The sequence below is a fragment of the Salmo trutta genome, chromosome 23, assembly GCF_901001165.1.
Source record: "Salmo trutta chromosome 23, fSalTru1.1, whole genome shotgun sequence".
NCBI lineage: Eukaryota > Metazoa > Chordata > Actinopteri > Salmoniformes > Salmonidae > Salmo > Salmo trutta.
This window is the reverse complement of record NC_042979.1, coordinates 36,393,996-36,417,810: the sequence shown is the minus strand read 5'-3', so window position 1 is coordinate 36,417,810 and position 23,815 is coordinate 36,393,996. Positions and strand designations below refer to the sequence as shown.

The following is a 23,815-nucleotide window of genomic DNA, read 5'->3' as shown; positions in this document are numbered from 1 at the left end:
GAGGCTAGGGGGCGGGTTAAGGAGGGTGTGGATTAAGGAGTCTAGGGGGCGGGTTAAGAAGGGTGTGGATTAAGGAGTCTACGGGGCGGGTTAAGGAGGCTAGGGTGTAGGTTAGAGCCTAGGGGGCAGGTTAAGGAGGCTAGGGTGCGGGTTAAGGAGGCTAGTCACCGGGGGTTAAAGAGGGGTGGTCCCTGGGGGCTGCTGTCAGGGCTAAAGAGGGTAAGGTAAATAGAAAGTGACATAATGGGTACCTGGAGGAAAATGGGCGAGTGTCATGCTTTTTCAATTTCAGTCACAGGGAGGGGTTAGCATTTTAAAAATCTAGTCCAGGGAAGGGTTTTATAATTTGTAGTAGATTACATTTCTATATTTCTCAGAGTTTTAGAATTAGTTGCTTATTAGACTATATATCGATGTGTGCCCTGTGCTGCCCTTCATCTCTGATTCTCTGCTAGGTGTGCAATATCAAGTGTGCCTATAGGCTATTTAGCGTGGTCTCAATCACATGATCTATAGGCTATAAACTATGAAGAGAAGCACAGAGCAACATGATATTTCTAAGATAGCTGCTGGGAGGGTTTAAATAAAACTAGGCTGTATTACATACTGCAATGAATATTCCAACCCTGAGCCCCGGACTGCTCTGCTCTTGCTAATCAAAAGCTTTTTGGTGTGCTGCCTAACCAATGACTGTGCTGTGTAAGGCCTACAGTGGTAGTTCAGGAGGAGAGTCAAATGCTTCTTCCGATTATTGTTAGGATCAGGCCTGCTCCAAAAAATGCATGCGTGCGGACTAGCCTATAGCCTATGTTCTGTTCAGTTTGAGAAGGAGAGTTAAAAAATGCTGAAAGTAGGCACATTCGAGTAGGCATAATTCATTTAAACCGTCTTCATTTTAATTTAACTTTACTAACAACAAGAGGACTTTGTGTTGGAGCCTATTTCTTCCATTTAAGAAATAAGAGGTAGGCCTACATGTTTGACCAAATAAATTAGGCTTTAGACTGCTATATCCATAGATTTGTCCGTCAATTCCTCCACCCACCATGCACTCTTCATATAGCCTACCTCTGTGTCAGTGAAGGGCTGTTAAGTTCAAACCAAGACTCGAATTGAGGGGGTTATGAGAGGGTATGCCATAGGCCTACCTTTAATTAAAGAAAATTGCATAGGCCTACCCCTTGTTAGCTTAAGATTTTTAAGAAAATAAATGGATCCAATCCATATATTTATATGTACATATTCTTATTCCATCCTTTAGCTTTGTGTGTATTAGGTAGTTGTTGTGGGATTGTTAGATTACTTGTTAGATATTACTGCACTGTCGGAACTACAGTGGCTTGTGAAAGTATTCACCCCCTTGGTATTTTTCCTATTTTGTTGCCTTACAACCTGGAATTAAAATTGATTTTTTTTTGGGGGGGGGGGTGTATCATTTGATTTACACAACATGCCTACCACTTTGAAGATGCAAAATATTTTTGTTATTGTGAAACAAACAGGAAATAAGACAAAAAAACTGAAAACTTGAGCGTGCATTACTATTCACCCCCCCAAAGTCAAAACTTTGTAGAGACACCTTTTGCAGCTGCAAGTCTCTTGGGGTATGTCTCTGTAAGCTTGGCACATCTAGCCACTGGGATTTTTGGCCATTCTTCAAGGCAAAACTGCTCCAGCTCCTTCAAGTTGGATGGGTTCCCCTGGTGTACTACAATCTTTAAGTCATACCACAGACATTGGATTGAGTTCTGGGCTTTGACTAGGCCATTCCAAGACATTTAAATGTTTCCCTTAAATCACTCGAGTGTTGCTTTAGCAGTATGCTTAGGGAAATTGTCCTGCTGGAAGGTGAACCTCCGTCCCAGTCTCAAATCTCTGGCAGACTGAAACAGGTTTCCCGCAAGAATATCCCTGTATTTAGCGCCATCCACCATTCCTTCAATTCTGACCAGTTTCCCAGTCCCTGCCGATGAAAAACATCCCCACAGCATGATGCTGCCGCCACCATGCTTCACTATGGGGATGGCGTTCTCGGGGTGATGAGAGGTGTTGGGTTTGCGCCAGACATAGCGTTTTCCTTGATGGCCAAAAAGTTCAATTTTTGTCTCATCTGACCAGAGTACCTTCTTCCATATTTTTGGAGAGTCTCCCACATGCCTTTTGTCAAACACCAAACGTGCTTGCTTATTTTTTTCTTTAAGCAATGGCTTCTTCTGGCCACTCTTCCATAAATCCCAGCTCTGTGGAGTGTATGGCTTAAAGTGGTCCTATGGGCAGATACTCCAATCTCCTCTGTGGAGCTTTGCAGCTCATTCAGGGTTATCTTTGGTCTCTTTGTTGCCTCTCTGATTAATGCCCTTCTTGCCTGGTCCTTGAGTTTTGGTGGGCAGCCCTCTCTTGGCAGGTTTGTTGTGGTGCAATATTCTTTCCATGTTTTAATAATGGATTTAATGGTGCTCCGTGGGATGTTCAAAGTTTCTGATATTTTTTTATAACCCAACCCTGATCTGTCCTTCTCCACAACTTTGTCCCTGACCTGTTTGGTAAGCTCCTTGGTCTTTATGGTGCCGCTTGCTTGGTGGTGCCCCTTGCTTAGTGGTGTTGCAGACTCTGGGGCCTTTCAGAATGTGTGTATATATACTCAGATCATGTGACACTAGATTGAACACAGGTGGATTTTATTAAACTAATTATGTGACTTCTGAAGGTAATTGGTTGCACAATATCTTATTTAGGGGCTTCATAGCAAAGGGGGTGAATACATATGAATGCACCACTTTTCCGTTTGACATTTTTTATAATTTTTGGAAACAAATAATTTTTTATTTTCACTTCACCAATTTTGACTATTTTGTGTATGTCCATTACATGAAATGCAAATAAAAATCAATTTCAATTACAGGTTGTAATGAAACAAAATAGGAAAAACACCAAGGGGGATGAATACTTTTGCAAGGCATTGTAGAAGCACAAGCATTTCGCTACACTCGCATTAACATCTGCTGACCATGTGTATGTGACCAATAAAATGTGATTTGATTTGATAAGATTTAAAGTGATCTATACCAGCGCTTTGGTCCTTAATGCTTTAAGGTATAAACAAGCTTTAATATAGGCCTGGAAAAACACTCCGATGCATTTGGGGATAGAATTGTTTTATTTATTTGACATTCAGAAGCTGAGCTACAACCATCTAAAAAACGGACTTTGCTTGTACAGAAATTGATTAAGCTATTCACTTTCTGTACAGTAGAAGATGTTTAAACTCAGAAAGCTTTTAGGGAAACACTTGTGACCTGTCCTTGGGTTCAGCTATGGAAGAAGTGTAACCAGCAGTTAAAGCTTACAGGCCTAACTTTTGATAGTACCATGCTCAGATACCTAATGGTGTTTCAGATTAAATTATTTGCAAACAGGGACAGTTTCGTGGGAAACAAGACACACTGATTTGGCATTGGATAAATATGATAAGATGAACACATAGGCCTATCTCTCTGTCCATTCTTAGCCAGTCATTTCAGTAATGTGTGTGGTATTAAAAAATATTCTGCTAATATGTCAAATGAGGTATAATTGCGTGACATTTTTATAAAAGGCAATTTTTTTCTGATCTGCAAATACAATGATAGATGCATGCAATGCTTTTACTATAAAGGAGATCTTTCCACCTCTACTCTTGTCCACAGTGGTCTGCGAACCCACAATCGTCTGGCCCGCAGCCCTGTGTTGCCATGTAATACTTACAGGACAAAGAACAGTTTCTAAAACTGCACGTGAGGGTAAACAGTAGACATTAGGTAAAATATATTTTGCTGAAGGGAGAGCCATCCATTTTCATATCAGAGGTAAGTAACATTTTCTCCATGCAACCCTTATTATAAATAATGTTCACTCCCTGAGGAGGGTAGGGTGTGCGTGGGCTGTGGGGGCTAAAGGGGGCTGTTTAGAAGCGGAATGGTTTTGTCCGGTTTACTTACTGAATAGAGTTTATTGTTCGGTTACATACTGCTGAAGTACTGAACATTCAGAAGGAGTGATGACATAATGCAATATCAATGGTGTTAACTTTTCTGTATGGTGTCATATCATTCTGTGTCATGTGTGTAATACTGTATCGTGATATATCCTTTTATACCACATCATTGTTCAGTATTAGTATTGTTATTGTGATGTTTGGGAGGGGTAGTGGTACTGTATTACTGTAAAAGGGGGGTGGGTCTGAGGGACCTGCTGTTCTGTGTGGCTTTGAGGACATGCACCCTGGCATGCATTTAATTGTTCTTAAACTGGAGGATTTCAGGCGGAAACCCTCACTATCCAGACCGATACAATAAAGAATAGCTTGACCATTGTTCAGAGCGCACCCTCCCAATCAAACAAACAGGCGTAACCAAAATGTGACTAGTTTCAGGAAACTAAGCGTATGTCGCATGTCACTACTTCACAGTGGAGGCATTTAAACATTAACATAATCTTTTTTATCAAAATGCGTTTTTAGCAGAAATACCTTCTGGAAAATGTGAACTTTCATGTGTCTTAATAACAAACTTGTATGCCATCTGTAAATATGACCTGAACTCCATCACTTCTACGATTACCTCCCCTATATCTGTCACTCCCTTTGGTTCTTTCCCCAGGCAGTATTAGTTATGTTTTCATGTCCAGATGCTACTCTTATTGAGTATTGATCCATGTTCTATTTATTATTAAATTCACCCCCTGTACTTGCTTCCAGACTCCCAGCTTCTGCGTTACATGAATAAAATTGTTAAATTACGAGCCTAGTTGGTTAAGCTACAGAAAAAGACAGGAACCTTCCCGCTAGCAATGATTGGCTGAGATAATGGATGGGCAGGACATGTCGGGAGATGAGTTCGGATTGGTCTGCCATGTAACGTGCTTCTGTCTGCTCAGTATGGTTAGATAATCATTTCTAATGTGGCTTTTTTTAAAGAAATCATGAAGAACTGCAAAAGTGCTGCCCTGAATTTAACAGGCGCTATCGTGTCGACAAAGATCAGTGGGAAAAAGTTGTGATGGACTATGATGATCAAATGATGAGGAAATCACTGATTTAGGCAAAAACATTTTCGTTGAACCCAACATTGTAGTCTTCTGATGACAGTGATGGGGGAAGAAATGGCGATCAACAGTGTTGTTGTCATGGAAGAATTTGACAGAGTTTTGAAATCAGTGGAATACCCAGTGAAAGCAAACTATGATAGCATATAAGATGGACAAAATTCTGGCGTTTGATTGGAAATATGCGGAGAGAGTGGAAAGAGAACACAGAAGGCTGTTATATAAAACACCTATCTCCAGATTACATCTTCAAACTAAGGGCAAGCATGGCATCTGTGACGGAGAGGGAGAAGCGTCCATCCATGTATACGGGTAAGAGTCTAGCTAGCTAAATTTTCAGATATTACAAGTTTCTAATTTAGTCAGAAAATCATTTGGATTGCAAGTTAAAGTGTACTGTTAGCTAGCTACGTGTATGATCGTTTATTTTTTGAATATATTTTTTTTATGGGGTGAATCAGCTTTAATATTGCGGATAGATTGAAGCTTCCATCAATCTAATTGTCTACATCATTTCCAATCCCCCATATATTTTTGGGGTAATATATATATATTTATATATATGTATACATATACCCACATATATATCAAATCAAATCAAACTTTATTTGTCACATGCGCCGAATACAACAATTGTAGACCTTACCATGAAAGGCTTACTTATTTGCCCTTAACCTCTCTGGGCTAAGTTGAATCCCGTGGCGCGTTATTCAAATACCTTAGAAATGCTATTACTTCAATTTCTCAAACATATGACTATTTTACACAATTTTAAAGACAAGACTCTCGTTAATCTAACCACACTGTCCGATTTCAAAAAGGCTTTACAACGAAAGCAAAACATTAGATTATGTCAGCAGAGTACCCAGCCAGAAATAATCAGACACCCATTTTTCAAGCTAGCATATAATGTCACATAAACCCAAACCACAGCTAAATGCAGCACTAACCTTTGATGATCTTAATCAGATGACAATCTTAGGACATTATGTTATACAATACATGCATGTCTGTTCAATCAAGTTCATATTTATATCAAAAACCAGCTTTTTACATTAGCAGGTGACTAGCATGTGACTAGCATTCCCACCGAACACTTCCGGTGAATTTACTAAATTACTCACGATAAACGTTCACAAAAAACATAACAATTATTTTAAGAATTATAGATACAGAACTCCTCCATGCACTCGATATGTCCGATTTTAAAATAGCTTTTCGGTGAAAGCACATTTTGCAATATTCTAAGTAGATAGCCCGGCATCACAGGGCTAGCTATTTAGACACCCAGCAAGTTTAGCACTCACCAAAGTCAGATTTACTACAAGAAAAATGTTATTACCTTTGCTGTCTTCGTCAGAATGCACTCCCAGGACTTCTACTTCAATAACAAATGTTGGTTTGGTCCCAAACAATCCATTGTTATATCCAAATAGCTGCGTTTTGTTCGTGCGTTCAAGACACTATCCGAAAGGATAAATAAGGGTTACGAGCACGACGCATTTCGTGACAAAAAATTCTAAATATTCCATTACCGTACTTCGAAGCATGTCAACCGCTGTTTAAAATCAATTTTTATGCCATTTTTCTCGTAAAAAAGCGATAATATTCCGACCGGGAAATCGTTTTTTATTACAAAGAGAGTGAAAGTAAAAGCATGCTATCCCCTCATGCACGAGCCTCAGTCTGATGGCCCTCTGATAGAGCACTTGCCAAACGCGCTAGTGTGTTTCAGCCTGGGCCTGGAATTACATCATTCAGCTTTTTCCCGGGTTCTGAGAGCCTATGGGAGCCGTAGGAAGTGTCACGTCATGCCAGAGATCCCCTGTTTTTGTTAGAGATGATCAAGGAGGGCAAGAAATGGTCAGACAGGCCACTTCCTGTAAGGAATCTTCTCAGGTTTTGGCCTGCCAAATGAGTTCTGTTATACTCACAGACACCATTCAAACAGTTTTAGAAACTTTAGGGTGTGTTCTATCCAAAGCCAATAATTATATGCATATTCTAGTTACTGGGCAGGAGTAGTAACCAGATTAAATCGGGTACGTTTTTTATCCGGCCGTGCAAATACTGCCCCCTAGCCCCAACAGGTTAACCAACAGTGCAGTTCAAGAAGAGTTAAAACTTCTTCAGGATAGAGTCCTGTTTTCTCAATTTCCGCCTGACTGACGTACCCAAAGTAAACTGCCTGTTACATACTTATTTCCGTATGAATTATTATAGTTTAATTACATTTTAGGGTACCTGAGGATTAAATAGAAACGTATTTTGACTTGTTTTAACAAAGTTTAGCGGTAGCTTTTTGGTTTCCTTTCTCTGAATGTTGAACGAGTGGATTACTCAAATCGATGGCGCCAACTAAACAGACTTTCTGGGATATAAAGAAGGATTTTATCTAACAAAACAACACTAAATGTTGCAGCTGGGACCCTTTGGATGACAAATCAGAGGAAGATTTTCAAAAAGTAAGTGAATATTTAATCGCTATTTGTGAATTTATGAAACCTGTGCTGGTGGAAAAATATTTTGATGTGGGGCGCCGTCCTCAAACAATCGCATGGCATGCTTTCGCTGTAAAGCCTATTGTACATCGGACAGTGCAGTCAGATGAACAATAATTTAATAACCGATATAAGACACTTGTATGTTCCTAAATGTTTAATATCCATCATTTCTATGATTATTTATTTGAATTGCGCGCCCTCCAGTCTCACCGGAAGTTGTCCTGCTAGCGGGACGCCTAAATATTGACCAAATAAGGTAAAAAAGATCAAAAAGTAATGCAATAAAATAACAATAACAGGGCTATATACAGGGGGTACCGGTACCGAGTCAATGTGTGGGGGTACAGGTTAGTTGAGGTAATTTGTTTATGTAGGTAGGGGTGAAGTGACTATGCATATATAACAAACAGTGAGAAGCAGCAGTATACAAAACAAATGGGGGGGGGGGCTGTCAATGTAAATAGTCCGGTGGCCATTTCATTAATTGTTCAGCAGTCTTATGGATTGGGGGTAGAAGCTGTTAAGGAGCCCTTTGGTCCTAGACCGCTTGCGGTACGGTAGCAGAGGGAACAGTCTATTACTTGGATGACTGGAGTCTCTGACAATTTTATGGGCTTTCCTCTGACACCGCCTATTATATAGGTCCTGGATGGCAGGAAGTTTGGCCCCATTGATGTACTGGGCCGTACGCACTACCCTCTGTAGCACCTTACGGTCAGATACCGAGCAGTTGCCATACCAGGCGGTGATGCTACCGGTCAGGATGCTCTCGATGATGCAGCTGTAGAACTTTTTGAGGATCTGGGGACCCATGCCAAATCTTTTCAGTCTCCTGAGGGGGAAAAGGTTTTGTTGTGCCCTCTTCACGACTGTCTTGGTGTGCTTGGACCATGATAGTTTGTTGGTGATGTGGACACCAAGGAACTTGAAACTCTCGACCCGCTCCACTACATCCCTGTCAATGTTAATGGGGGCCTGTTCGGCCTGCCTTTTCCTATAGTCCACAATCAGCTCCTTTGTCTTGCTCACATTGAGGGAGAGGTTGTTGTCCTGGCACCACACTGCCAGTTCTCTGATCTCCTGTATCATTGTTGTCAGTGATCAGGCCTACCACTGTTGTGTCATCAGCAAACTTAATGATGGTGTCAGAGTCGTGTTTGGTCACGGAGTCGTGGGTGAACAGGGAGTACAGGAGGGGACTAAGTGCACACCCCTGAGGGGCCCCACTGTTGAGGATCAGCGTGGCAGATGTGTTGTTGCCTACCCTTACCACCTGGAGGTTGCCAGTCAGGAAGTTCAGGATCCAGTTGCATAGGGAGTTGTTTAGTCCCAGGGTCCTTAGCTTATTGATGAGCTTCTTGGGTACTATGGTGTTGAATGCTGAGTTGTAGTCAATGAAAAGCATTCTCACATAGGTGTTCCTTTTGTCCAGGTGGGAAAGGGAGAAGGAGCAGTATACAAAACAAACAGGGGGGGATTGCATCATCTGTGGATCGGTTTGGGCGGTATGTGAATTGGAGTGGGTCTAGGGTATTCGGGAGGATGCTGTTGATGTGAGCCATGATCTGCCTTTCAAAGCACTTTGACATGTTTCTACGAACTTTTATTGTACTTTTTTTACTTTTTGTCTGGATGTTGAGAGTGCACTTTGTGCCTTTGGATTACTGAACTAAACTCAACAACAAAAGATTTTTGGACATAAAGAGGGACATTATCGAACAAAACAAACATTTATTGTGTAACATGGAGTCCTGGGAGTGCCACCAGATGAAGATCATCAAAGGTTAGTGATTCATTTAATCGCTATTTCTGACTTTTGTGAGTCCTCTCCTTGGCTGGAAAATGTCTGTATGGTTTCTTGTGGCTAGGCGCTGTCCTAACATAATCGCATGGTGTGATTTCGCCGTAAAGCCTTTTTGAAATCGGACACTGTGGTTGGATTAACAAGAAGTTTATCTTTAAAATTATGTATAATACTTGTATGATTGAGGAATTTTAATTATGGGATTTCTGTTGTTTGAATTTGGCGCCCTGCAATTTCACTGGCTGTTGTCGAGGTGGGGCGCTAATGATACCAGAGAGGTTAAAGGTCTTGCTCACATCGGCTACTGAGAGCGTTATCACACAGTCATCCAGAACAGCTGGTGCTCTCGTGCATGCGAGTGTCAGAGCTGGTGTAGTAGGATTCAATCTTAATCCTGCATTGACGCTTTGCTTGTTTGATGGGTCATCTGAGGGCATAGCGGGATTTCTTATAAGCTTCCGGATTAGTGTTCCGCTCCTTGAAAGCGGCAGCTCTAGCCTTTAGCTCGATGCGGATGTTGCCTGTAATCCATGACTTCTGGTTGGGATATGTACGTACAGTCACTGTGGGGACGACGTCGTCGATGCACTTATTGATGAAGCCGATGACTGAGGTGGTATACTCCTCAATGTCATTGGATGAATCCCGGGACATATTCCAGTCTGTGCTAGCAAAACAGTCCTGTAGCGCAGCATCTGCGTCATCAAACCACTTCCGTATTGAGTGAGTCACTGGTGCTTCCAGCTTTAGTTTTAGCTTGTATGCAAGAATCAGGAGGATAGAATTATAGTCAGATTTGCCAAATGGAGGGTGGGGGAGAGCTTTGTATGCATCTCTGTGTGTAGCGGGTTTCTTATGCACCACAGGAGAACCCAGAATTGAAGAGCGACACCACGGCTGTCTTTAAGGCTTTTATGTTGATCTGCTGCAATAGTATTATGAAAAGACAGGACAGGAACACATCAGTCTCCAATGCAACGCCTGACAAGTTGTTCTTTCTCTCTCAGTGTTTTCTCAGACTCTCACAATCACACTCATACATAAAGCCATAATGTATAGTATAAAATAATAACCAGTCCTTAATACAAAGAATGTATAATCTTAATTCTTAGACAATAGAACCATACCTGCAATAGTATTATGAAAAGACAGGACAGGAACACATCAGTCTCCAATGCAACGCCTGACAAGTTGTTCTACACAGGAGCATGAAGAAAGGTAAAACACATATCCTGTCTCACATCCCCAATACATTGCTAGATACTTTCAGTGTTGATAGTAGCAAAATACAACAACACATGTACAAAACCACTGCAACACAAACAAGTTACAACGTAAAATCTCCTTAGAGGGCAAAAACTACATCCCCCATAATGCACCACCATCACTAGTCGGCAGCTCAACTAGCCTTCTGCATCACAGAAAGTCATGCTAGCTAGCAACACTTTTAGCACTCTGTAACTATATTAATAACAACAATAAAACTCTGAAAGTTACGTGTTTCGATAGTCTCACATCCCCTTATAACAATATCTACAGCATTAACCTTGGGACGTTTTATTTATTTCACGTTACGGACTTCTACAAAGGAGTAATCTGCAACCCGTACCTTTCTCTCTCAGTGTTTTCTCAGACTGAGGAGAGCGGGAGCTAAGGGTAGTACCAGGGTGTTAGTAGGTGACGTAAGCACCCAGATAAAATAAAATACATTTAATGAAACAAAACCTGAAGATGTTAACATCATTCAGCTACTGTAGCTGCCTACCTAACATCAACAGGCATCACCAGTAGCGCAACAATTAAAATTAGAAACCAAAAGTAAAGTTCCTGGCGATCTGACTCCCCCCTTCTGTCTGAACTTGGAATATTCCTGTTCGCGGGCTTTGGCCACTGACCCTCAACCTGATTGTTCTGTTCTGCGTTGTGTACTATTCTAATAATTTGAAGTTTGCTGGAATAACCATTTTAACTCTACTACATGTGCGTGGAGTAAAGGTGGTCTAGAGTTTTTTTCCTCTGGTTGCACATGTGACATGATGGTAAAAATTTGATAAAACTGATTTGTTTGCCTGCATTAAAGTACCCGGCCACTAGAAGCGCCGCTTCTGGATGAGCATTTTCTTGTTTGCTTATGGCCTTATATCAATCAAATGTAATTATAAAGCCCTTCTAACATCAGCTGATGTCACAAAGTGCTGTACAGCATGAGCATGTACAGCATGAGCATTTTCTTGTTTGCTTATGGCCTTATATCAATCAAATGTAATTATAAAGCCCTTCTAACATCAGCTGATGTCACAAAGTGCTGTACAGAAACCCAGCCTAAAAACCCAAACAGCAAGCAATGCAGAGTTGGTTGAGTGCGGTCTTAGTGCCAGCATCGGTCTGTGGAAGTAAATAGACGGCTGCAAATAATATATATGAGAACTGTCTTGGTAGATAGTGTGGTCTACAGCTTATCATAAGGTACTCTTCCTCAGGCGAGCAAAACCTCAAGACTTCTTTAATATTAGACATCGCGCACCAGCTGTTATTGGCAAAGAGACACACACCCCCACCCCTCGTCTTACCAGATGTAGCTTCTTCTCTGTTCTGCCGGAGCATGGAAAAATCCCGCCAGCTCTATATTATCTGTTTCATTGTTCAGCCACGTCTCGGTGAAACATAAGATATTACCGTTTTTAATGTCCCGTTGGTAGGATAATCATAATCGTCATCAATTGTATTTTCCAATGATTGCATGTTAGCCAGTAGAACGATGGTAGTGTGGTCTACAGCTTATCATAAGGTACTCTTCCTCAGGCGAGCAATACCTCAAGACTTCTTTAACCTGTTTGGGCTAGGGGGCAGTATTGAGAATTTTTTGAAAAAATATGTGCCCATTTTTAACTGCCTATTACACCAACTCAGAAGCTAGAATATGCATGCCACCCGTGGCGCACCCTATCAACAGCAGGTGCATTTCAAGAGCGGCAAATTTGAAACCTAATAAATGTCAAAATTCAAATTTCTCAAACATACAACTAACTTACAGCCTTTGAAAGATAAACATCTCCTTAATCTAACCACGTTTTCCGATTTCAAAAAGGTTTTACGGGGAAAGCATAAAGTTAGGTTATGTTAGGAGAGTACATTGACAATAGCTGTGTGTAGTGTATTGTCGATTCAAAGACAGGCGTCACCAAAACCATAAAATCAGCTAAAATTATGCACTAACCTTTTACAATCTCCATCAGATGACACTCCTAGGACATTATGTTAGACAATGCATGCATTTTTAGTTCTATCAAATTCATATTTATATCTAAAAACAGCGTTTTACTATGGCGTTGATGTTCAGGAAATCGTTTCCCTCCAATACCGGCAGTCAAGTCATGACAACAAAATAATTAATTAATATTAGAAAACATTGGTCAAATATTATATTGTCATTCAAAGAATTATAGATTTACATCTCTTGAACGCAATCGACTTGCCAGATTTAAAATTAACCTTACTGGGAAATCACACTTTGCAATAATCTGAGCACTGCGCCCAGAAAAATACGCATTGCGATACAGACTAACCGCCATGTTGGAGAGATCTAAAATCGAAAATACTATGTAAATAATCCATTACCTTTGATTCTCTTCATCAGATGTCACTTCCAAAGAATCCCAGGTCCATAACGAATGTAGTTGTGTTCAAAAAAGCTCAACATTTATGTCCAAAAAGCTCTGTGTTGTTAGCACATGATCTAAGCCAGCCGGACTTCACTTCACGAACGGAAAAAATATATTTACGTTCGTTCAAACATGTCAAACGTTGTATAGCTTAAATCATTAGTGCCTTTTTTAACCAGAACATGAATAAAATTCAAGGCGGACCATTGGGATCTCTTTTAAAACGTTTCGGAACGAGAGTACCCACCATCAACTCGTGCGCCAGGGGTCTAATCGGCCATCACCGTTCCAAGTCTCTTATTCGGTCAGATCTCACAGTATAAGACTCAAAACACTTTGTAAAGGCTGGTGACATCTAGTGGAAGCCATAGGAAGTGCCAAAATATTCCTCACTCCCTTTGTTTTTCAATGGCATAGGCTTAAAGTCAATTCAACACATCAGGTATCCACTTCCTGTCAGAATCTGTCTCAGGGTTTTGCCTGCCAAATGAGTTCTGTTATACTCACAGACACCATTCAAACAGTTTTAGAAACTTTAGGGTGTTTTCTATCCATATATAATAAGTATATGCATATTCTAGTTACTGGGTAGGATTAGTAACCAGATTAAATCGGGTACATTTTTTTATCCAGCAGTGAAAATACTGCTCCCTATACCCTAACAGGTTAAGCAATTTGGCCACAACGCTAGCGTCCCACCTGGCCAACATCCAGTGAAATTGCAGAGCTCCAAATTCAAAAACAGAAATACTCATTATAAAAATTCATGAAATATACAAGTGTTATACATCGGTTTAAAGATTAACTTCTTGTTAATCCAACCACGGTGTCACGCCCTGACCTTAGAGAGACATTTTATTTCCTCTATTTTGGTTAGGTCAGTGTGTGATGTGGGGTGGGCATTCTATGTTGTGTATTTCTTTGTTTTGGCCGAGTATGGTTCCTAATCAGAGGCAGCTGTCTATTGTTGTCTCTGATTGGGAATCATACTTAGGCAGCCTTTTCCCCACCTGTGTTTGTGGGTAATTATTATTTCTGTGTGTGTTTTGTGTGCGCCTCAGTTGCGTCACGTTCATTTCTGTTTACCTGTTTACCTGTTTTGATTGGTTTCACTTCAATAAAAGATGTGGAATTACAAGCACGCTGCGCCTTGGTTGATTTACGACAGGGAGTTTGAAGATAGCGAATGTGACACACGGTGTCAAATTTCAAAAATACTTTACGGCGAAAGCAAACCATGCGATTATCTGAGAACAGCGCCCAGCAGACAAATCATTACAAACAGTAACCAGCCAAGTAGACGAGTAACAAAAGTCAGAAATAGCAATCAAATTAATCACTTAACTTTGATGATCTTCATATGGTTACACTCACAAACTCCCAGTTACCCAATAAATGTTCGTTTTGTTCGATCAAGTCCCTCTTTATATCCAAAAACGTCAGTTTTGTTAGCGCGTTTTGTTCAGTAATCCACTGTCTCAAACAACATCTGGTGAAATTGCAGAGCGTGAAACTCAACAAAACAGAAATTCTCATAATAAACATACATAAAAGATACAAATGTTATACACCAGCTTAAAGATAAACTTCTTGTTAATCCAACCGCTGTGTCAGATTTCAAAAAGGCTTTACGGCGAAAGCAAACCATGTGATTATCTGAGAACAGTGCCCAGCAGACAAATCATTACAAACAGGTAGCAGCCAAGTAGAGGAATTACAAAAGTCAGAAATAGCGATTAAATGTATCACTTACCTTTGATGATCTTCATATGGTTGCACTCCGAAGACTCCAGGTTACACAATAAATGTTCATTTTGTTCAATAATGTCCCTCTTTATGTCCAAAAACCTCAGTTTTGTTGGTGTGTTTTGTTCAATAATCCAAAGGAACAAAGCGCGTTCATAACAGACAGACGAAAAATCAAAAAAGTACCATAAAAGTTCTTAGAAACATGTCAAACGATGTTTATAATCAATCCTCAGGTTGTTTTTGTCATAAATAATCAATCATATTTCAACCGGACAATAACTTCATCAATAGAAAAGGAAAAACAAGAAAGGCACGCTCCCGGTCCCGCGCTGGACTTATGTCTGGAAATTTCCACTGTCCTCTCAGTGAAAGTGCTGTTTCTCCCTCATTTTTCAGAGCAAAAGCCTGAAACAATGCCTAAAGACTGGCCACATGTAGTGGAAGCCATAGAGACGTGAACTGGGTCATAAGTCTTTGTATGGTGGATAGGCTTTCAATGGAAAAACAGCCGTTTCAAAATAAAAGCATTCCTGGATGGATTTTCCTCAGGTATTCGCCTGCCATATCAGTTCTTTTATACTCACAGACATTATTATAACAGTTTTGGAAACTTTAGAGTGTTTTCTATACAAATCTACCAATTATATGCATATCCTAGCTTCTGGACCTGAGTAGCAGGCAGTTTACTTTGGGCATGCTTTTCATCCAAAATTCCGAATGCTGCCCCCTACCCTAGTGAGGTTGCCACAACTTTGGAAGTATGCTTGGGGTCATTGTCCATTTGGAAGACCCATTTGCGCCCAATCTTTAACTTCCTGACTGATGTCTTGAGATATTGCTTCAATATATCCACATAATTTTGCTTCCTCATGATGCCATCTATTTTGTGAAGTGCACCAGTCCCTCCTGCAGCAAAGCACCCCCACAACATGATGCTGCCACCCCTGAGCTTCACGGTTGGGATGGTGTTCTTTGGCTTGCAAGCCTCCCCCTTTTTCCTCCAAACATAACGATGGTCATTATGGCCAAAAGGTTCTATTTTTGTTTCATCAGACCAGAGGACATTTCTCCAAAAAATACGATCTTTGTCCCCATGTGCCATAGTCTGGCTTTTTTATGGCGGTTTTGGAGCAGTGGCTTCTTCCTTGCAGAGCGGCCTTTCAGGTTATGTCGATATAGGACTCGTTTTACTGTGGATATAGATACTTTTGTACCTGTTTCCTCCAGCATCTTCGCACGGTCCTTTTGTTCTGGGATTGATTTGCACTTTTCGCACCAAAGTATGCTCATCTCTATGAGACGGAACGCATCTCCTTCCTGAGTGGTATGACGGCTGCGTGGTTCCATGGTGTTTATACTTGCGTACTATTGTTTGTACTGATGAACGTGGTACCTTCAGGCGTTCGGAAATTGCTCCCAATGATGAACCAGACTTGTGGAGGTCTACAATTTCTTTTCTGAGGTCTTGCCTGAGTTCTTTTGATTTTCCCATGATGTCAAGCAAAGAGGCACTGAGTTTGAAGGTAGGCCTTGAAATACATCCACAGGTACACCCCCAATTGACTCAAATTATGTCAATTACCTTATAAGAAGTTTCTAAAGCCATGACATTATTTTCTGGAATTTTCTAAACTGTTTAAAGGCACAGCCAATTTAGTGTATGTGAACTTCTGACACACTGGAATTGTGATACAGTGAATTATAAGTGAAATAATATGTCTGTTAACAATTGTTGGAAAAATTACTTGTGTCATGCACACAGTAGATGTCCTAACCGACTTGCCAAAACTATAGTTTATTAACAAGAAATTTGTGGAGTGGTTGAAAAATGAGTTTTAATGACTCCAACGTAAGTGTATGTAAACTTCCAACTTGAACTGTATGTTTCCCATGTCAGTAAAGCCCCAGAGAGAGAGAGAGAGAGAGAGAGAGAGAGAGAGAGAGAGAGAGAGAGAGAGAGAGAGAGAGAGAGAGAGAGAGAGAGAGAGAGAGAGAGAGAGAGAGAGAGAGAGAGAGAGAGAGAGAGAGAGAGAGAGAGAGAGAGAGAGAGAGAGAGAGAGAGAGAGAGAGAGAGAGAGAGAGTTTTAAATCATCTTTATTGGGTCTGGGAGCCCACCATACAATAAATACTCATACAAAAACACAGTTACACATCAATTAAAAACACAACTCCAATTCCTCCTCCACAGTAACTATACACAACAGCCTCTGAATACCCCATATACTCATAAACAGATCAATATTGTTGAGCAGTTTATAATAGGCAAACTCAACCCTCAGTCTCGCTGCCAACATTCCCTCCAGCATTCCCACCACATCAACAGACCCCTGTCCCCGAATACTGTTCTTTCGGGTCTTCCATATCGCTAATTTTGCTGCCCCTAACACAAAATTAAGCAACACAACTACACCCTTTCGACTGAACCTGTACTTTGGCCCAAATATATACAGTTGGGAAGAAAAAACCTCTCCCAACATTGAGAACCAATTAGTGATCAGGTCAATCATCCCGACCAACCTGGGACACTGTAAAACCAGATGTGCCAGAGTTTCAGACTCAGCACAAAATGGACACCCCTCCCCAACAGTAGGGTCCAGGTGTACCAGATGCATGTTAGTGGCTATAGCTCCGTGTAATATCCTCCATTGGAGGTCAGCTGTCCTCTTATCAATAGGCAGTTTGTACAGTGATCGCCAACAGCCTTTTGGGGAGGCACCTGGACCAAGCACACCCGCCCACCTCGTCGATTTTACCCCTTCCAGGGAAGATGCATGGGACACCTTTACACATACTCTGTACATGGCCTTCTTTCCCACCTCCTTGAACTCCCCCAGCTCCGGGGTATCGAAAGAAAGCAGCATCCCCATGTCCTCCACGAATGCCCCCGCTGCAGCACTAACAATCAGTGCAGGGAACACATAATCCAGACCCTCCTTCCACCGATCACAATTGGAAATGTCAGTCACATACTGCAGATAAGCACTGGCAGGGAGTCACAGACCTCATCGACGACCTTCCTCAGTAGGCGAGATGATCGGATCCCCGCTCTTTCTCCCAGCTCCTCCAACGATCTATTCCTGTTCCGCATCAGATGACCCAGTTTAGTACACCCCACGCCTAACAGGCATGAACGTAGGCTAGCTGAACCCAGAACACGGGACTGGATGGCAGTGTTGTGAAAAAGAGGCTCTTCAAAAAGCCACATCCCTGGTGGCGTGCCGGCCTTACGAGACTTCACAAAAACTCTCCAAGCCTGCATAACAGACTCATAAAATGGAGTCAGGCCAGGCAAATCACCCCCCTCCAGCTTTAAGAGGAAAAGGTGCTTATCTAAGCCCAAACAGCCCGCTCTCCTCATCAATATATAGGCTGTGTCGACCCAGCTAGAACTGTCTCTGTACAACAGCCTCTGGGCTGCATGAAGCCGGAAAGCCATGATCCTAGAGGAAATATCCACCAGGCCTTGCCCACCCTCGTGTAGTGGCAGGTACAGGGCTGCAGCTTTAATCCAGTGTTGTCCAGACCAGAAGAAATTGACAAGGGTCCTCTGAAGCTCTTGAATCAGACCCTTTGGTGGCTGTAAAATCATTAGTCTGTGCCACAGGGTAGAGGCAGCAAGATTATTAGCTACCAGTACCCTTCCCCTATAAGACAGCTGGGGCAGCACCCATTTCCATCTTGACAGTCTGGCACACACTTTCTCCACTACACCCTCCCAGTTCTTTTTCTGAAAGACATCAGAGCCTAGAAAAACCCCCAAAGTCTTCATCCCATCTCTGCCCCACTGAAGCCCCCCTGGTAACCGTGGAGTGGACCCTATCTGAAGCTGACCTGCCCACAGCGCTTCACTCTTTCCCCAATTGACTCTAGCTGAGGAGGCCCCCTCATACACCTTTAGAGCGTTTGAGAGAACCTTAACATCCTCAGCCCCTGTAATAAAAACTGTCACGTCATCTGCATACGCAGACAGTGCTATCGTGGGACCCTTCATTACACCTGGCACAGAGAAACCAGTAAGCCTCGCTCTTAAAAAACAAAGCATTGGTTCAATCGCCAGACTGTATAACTGCCCTGAAATTGGGCATCCCTGCCTGATGCCCCTTTGGACAGGGATGGGGCAGCTCAAACCACCCCCCACCTTCACCATACACGAGACCCCAGCATACAGTAAATTCATCCACGACAAAAAAACATCCCCAAACCCAAAGGCTTTCATTGTTTTAAACAAGTACTGGTGGTCCACACGGTCAAAAGCCTTCTCCTGATCCAACGAAAGTAAACCCACATTTACATCAGACAGTTTACAAATGTCTAAAACATCTCTTATCAGAAACAAATTGTCAACAATAGAGCGATCAGGTACACAGTAAGACTGGTCCTTGTGGACCAACAATCCCAGATACTCTTTCAACCTGTTTGAGAGACATTTAGAAACAATTTTATATTCTGCGCACAGCAACGCAACAGGTCTCCAATTTTTAATGAGAGCCAAATCCCCCTTTTTTGGCAATAATGAAAGCACCGCACGTTGACAGGATACAGGAAGAGAACCCTCATTAAAAGATTCACACATCACCTCATAAAAATCCTCTCCAATAGACCCCCAAAAGTGTTTATAAAACTCAGATGGTAAACCATCAATGCCAGGGGCTCGGCCTGTTGAGAGCTGCATAACTGCTGTGGACAGCTCTTGCAGTGTAATGTCAGAGTCCAATGCGACTCTCTGCTCAGGTCCCAATTGAGGAAGACCGTGTAGCAACTGTTCAGTACACAGAGAGTCACAATCCTCCGCCTTATAGATGGCAGAGTAGAAATCCACTGCCTGTTGACGCATTTCACTGTCATCCGTGGTCACCTTCCCATCAGGGAGACGAAGGCAGACCATCTGTTTACGTTGCAGTGTCGATTGTCCTAGGTTAAAAAAGAAAGCGCTAGGAGCATCCATATCCTTGAGGGAAGCGAAACGAGACCTAATCAAGGCACCCTTCACTCTTTCATGCAGAAACAATCTCAGTTCATGTCTCTTGTCCTGTAAATTCATGACTAATCCAGGGTCGTTCTGAGTGAGCAGCTTCAATTCAATAAATGTGATGTCCTGTTCAAGGGCCTTGATAGTCTCTTTGACTTCAATTCGAGACAGAGCAGTATACTGTTGACAAAATAATCGTATTTGGGCCTTCCCAACCTCCCACCATTGTCTCAAGGACTCAAAATTTCCTTTTGTAACCCTCCATTTTTCCCAAAACAACAAAAACCTTTCACAAAACATTACATCATGTAACAATTTAACATTAAAATACCAGTACGATGATGACCTTCGTGGACAGGACAAATGAATATCAACAGTAACAAAATGGTGATCAGAGAAACCCACAGGAGTAATGTCACATCTTCCAACCCTACTACAGTAGTGATCAGATACATACAACCTGTCTAACCTTGCTGCACTGACATGACCTTCATTAACTTTTAGCCATGTGTACTGCCTAACTTTTGCATTCCTGACTCTCCACACATCAGAAAGCTCAAACTCAGTTAGTAGACCAGACAGGCAAGTGGCTGACCGCAGGTGAGGTTCTTCAGCGGTGCGATCAACAGTAAAATCCACTGTACAGTTCCAGTCCCCCCCTAAAACCATACAACCCTCTTGGTCACACTGTCTTAAAGTTTCCTTTATTTTATCAAATACAGCAATACGCTCTGTACCCTCATTAGGAGCATAAACATAAAAAAAAAAAAAAACATAACCTCCGCCTTGACCAATAAAACCCGACCCTTGACAATCTCTGTTGTAGATACCACAGTCACCCCTAAGCCTGAAGAAAACAAGACTGCCACCCCAGCACTGAAATTAGTACCATGACTGAGTATATGCTGCTCCTCCCACCACATACCCCAGTCAACCTTATTTTCCTCATCACTATGTGTCTCCTGTAGAAAAACTAAATTAAGCCTTTTCTGTTTTATTATTTCTAATACCCAAGACCTCTTATTCCTGTCCCTTCCCCCATTAATATTGAGAGAACCTACCCTTAGTACCTCCATATAGAAAAGAGAACCTACCCTTAGTACCTCCATATAGAAAAGAGAACCTGCCCTTAGTACCTCCATATAGAAAAGAGAACCTACCCTTAGTACCTCCATATAGAAAAGAGAACCTACCCTTAGTACCTCCATATAGAAAAGAGAACCTACCCTTAGTACCTCCATATAGAAAAGAGAAAGGAGAAGCAGAAGAAACCACAGAGAAACCAAAGAGAAAAAAGGAGACACCCTATGAAGCATGATCAACATCATTGTTTACATTTTCTCTTACCCTGACCACGTTTCCCACCACCTTTTGCTGCTGTGACAGCAGTAACAAATTTCCTCAAGCGAAACCGCTTCTTCTCACTTAACTGGTCTAACCCCACCGTCTTCTGTAACATCACAGCTGACCTCACAAACTTATCAACATCAAAATATTCTGCCAATTTGACAGATTTCCCAAAAGTCTGATCCAAAAACCTATTTACATCCTCTAGATCATAAATTGAGTCGTCACCAGCTGCTATCATACCAATAGAGATATCCATATCCTGCTCCTCCTCAACTGAGGCCACAGACCCCTGACTCGCTTCTAACACATACCTTTCATCACTCCCCACTTGTAGCCCATCACTCGTACCAGGCATCTCCTCCACTACCTGGGAAACTAGCCCCACCTGAACCCTATTAGTCGTAGTGGACATCTCCTCCACTACCTGGGAAACTAACCCCACCTGAACCCTATTAGTCGTAGTGGACTTCTCCTCCACTACCTGGGAAACTAACCCCACCTGAACCCTCTTACTCGTAGTGGGCATCTCCTCTACTACCTGGGAAACTAACCCCACCTGAACCCTCTTACTCGTAGTGGGCATCTCCTCCACTACCTGGGAAACTAACCCCACCTGAACCCTATTAGTCGTAGTGGACTTCTCCTCCACTACCTGGGAAACTAACCCCACCTGAACCCTCTTACTCGTAGTGGGCATCTCCTCCACTACCTGGGAAACTAACCCCACCTGAACCCTCTTACTCGTAGTGGGCATCTCCTCTACTACCTGGGAAACTAACCCCACCCGAACCCTATTACTCGTAGTGGGCATCTCCTCTACTACCTGGGAAACTAACCCCACCTGAACCCTATTACTCGTAGTGGGCATCTCCTCCACTACCTGGGAGTCTAGCTCCACATGAACCCCCTCCTGTACCCCAGCACTCGTACTGGGCACCTCCTCACTAGTCTGAGGAACTGGCTCTTCAGATCTATCCTTGCTTTCTACAACAAAATGTTTCTGCTGCATAACATTTTCCTCTAACACAAGTTGCAACTCCGTGTCCTCAACATGGATAACTTGTTCCTCAGCAGCAGGTGCTTGTGGCTGCTCAACCGCTGTCGGCCCACCTCTCCCAACATCAGTGGGCCCAGGCGTTACGAAGACCACCTGCGCCCCTCCCTCTGCCTTCTCCCTTTTCGGGCAAGCATGTCGCTTATGACCAACATCCCCACACTCAAAACACCGTTGACTACCCGTACTAGCATAAGCCATATACAATCTATTGTCATACTTGACTTTAAACGCTAACTCCAAAGTCTGCTCCAGTGAGTCCAAAAACATAAACACCTGTCGTCGAAAAGACATAACCTGTTTCAACGCCGGGTGTTTGCAACCCAACGGGACAACCTTAATTGAACTTGCAAACTTCCCAAAGCGCAATAACTCGCGCTCCAATAGCTCATTTGGAATAAACGGCGGTACATTTGAAATCGTTACCCTTGTTGACGGAGAAAAAAGCGGCGTAACTTGAATAAACATTCCTTTAAGAAGTACACCTTGCTCAACCATAAGATTAACAAGACACTCTTCTTTAAGAAAAACCACCACCACTTTATTCATCCGTGACGCATAAGCAACATTCTCATATCCTACCTTCTCTCCTACGGTGACCAGAAACTCCTCCACCGTGACAGTAGCTTCAGTAACACCCCTAAAGCCGTGCCGAAGTGACAGGGACGGCATCCCCATTCGGGCTGCCATCCCCGCCAAAAACAGGGTAATTTCGATACGAAAACAAAATACTTAATTCTACCACAACAAACAAATAAAAATAATAACCTTAATCATGCACAGAAGAAAACAAAGAATGCCACCAAGAAAGAGAAAACCTGAAGAAAGTTCTGAATATCTAACTCTACACAACACACGCACTCCCTTGCTCAAACAATTCCCAGCATGCACCAAACACTCCCAGCATGCAGAGAGAGAGAGAGAGAGAGACCCTTGTAGTGGATCATTTACATTTTAGTCATTTAGGAAACAATCTTATCCCGAGCGACTTACAGTTAGTTCATTCATCTTAAGATAGCTAGGTGAGACAACCACACATCATAGTCATAGTAACTAAATTATTTCCCAATAAAGTCAGCTAGTAAGGGGGAAAAGATTCAAGTGCGAGTGGTAGTTCACGAAAGGCTTTTTTTATTTAGTGCTGTGAGATCCCAAGAGGCCAGAGGTGGCCAACTGTGATGGAGAGGTCTTGGAGCAGGCAGGCCTTGCCCGGGATGAAGAGCAGCTCCACCTTGTCGAGGTTGAGCTTGAGGTGGTGGGCTGACATCCAAGCAGAGATATCTGCCAGAGATGGGTGTGAGAAGGGTGGAAGAAGAAAAGTAGTTGAATGTCATCTGCATAGCAATTATAGGAGCGACCAGGTGAGGATATGACAGAGCCAAGTGACTTGGTGTATAGAGAGAAGAGGGCATAGAACCGAGCCCTGGGGGACACCAGTAGTGAGAGTACGTGACGCAGACACAGATCCTCTCCACGGTAGGAGGGCCTGCCAGGTAGGATGCAATCCAAGAGTGTGCAGAGCCTGAGAAGCCCAGCCCTCCGAGGGTGGAGAGGAGGATCTGATGGTTCACATTGTTGAAGGCAGCGGATAGATCTAGGAGGATGAGAACAGAGGAGAGAGAGTCAGCTTTGGCAATGGG

General features: G+C 42.4%; 1 pseudogene; it reads right to left on the bottom strand.

The window, feature by feature from the left end:
- LOC115159817 (uncharacterized) overlaps positions 1-23,442 on the bottom strand; it is a 77,775-nt pseudogene extending 54,333 nt beyond the window's left edge.
- Between the last annotated feature and the right edge of the window lie 373 nt (positions 23,443-23,815).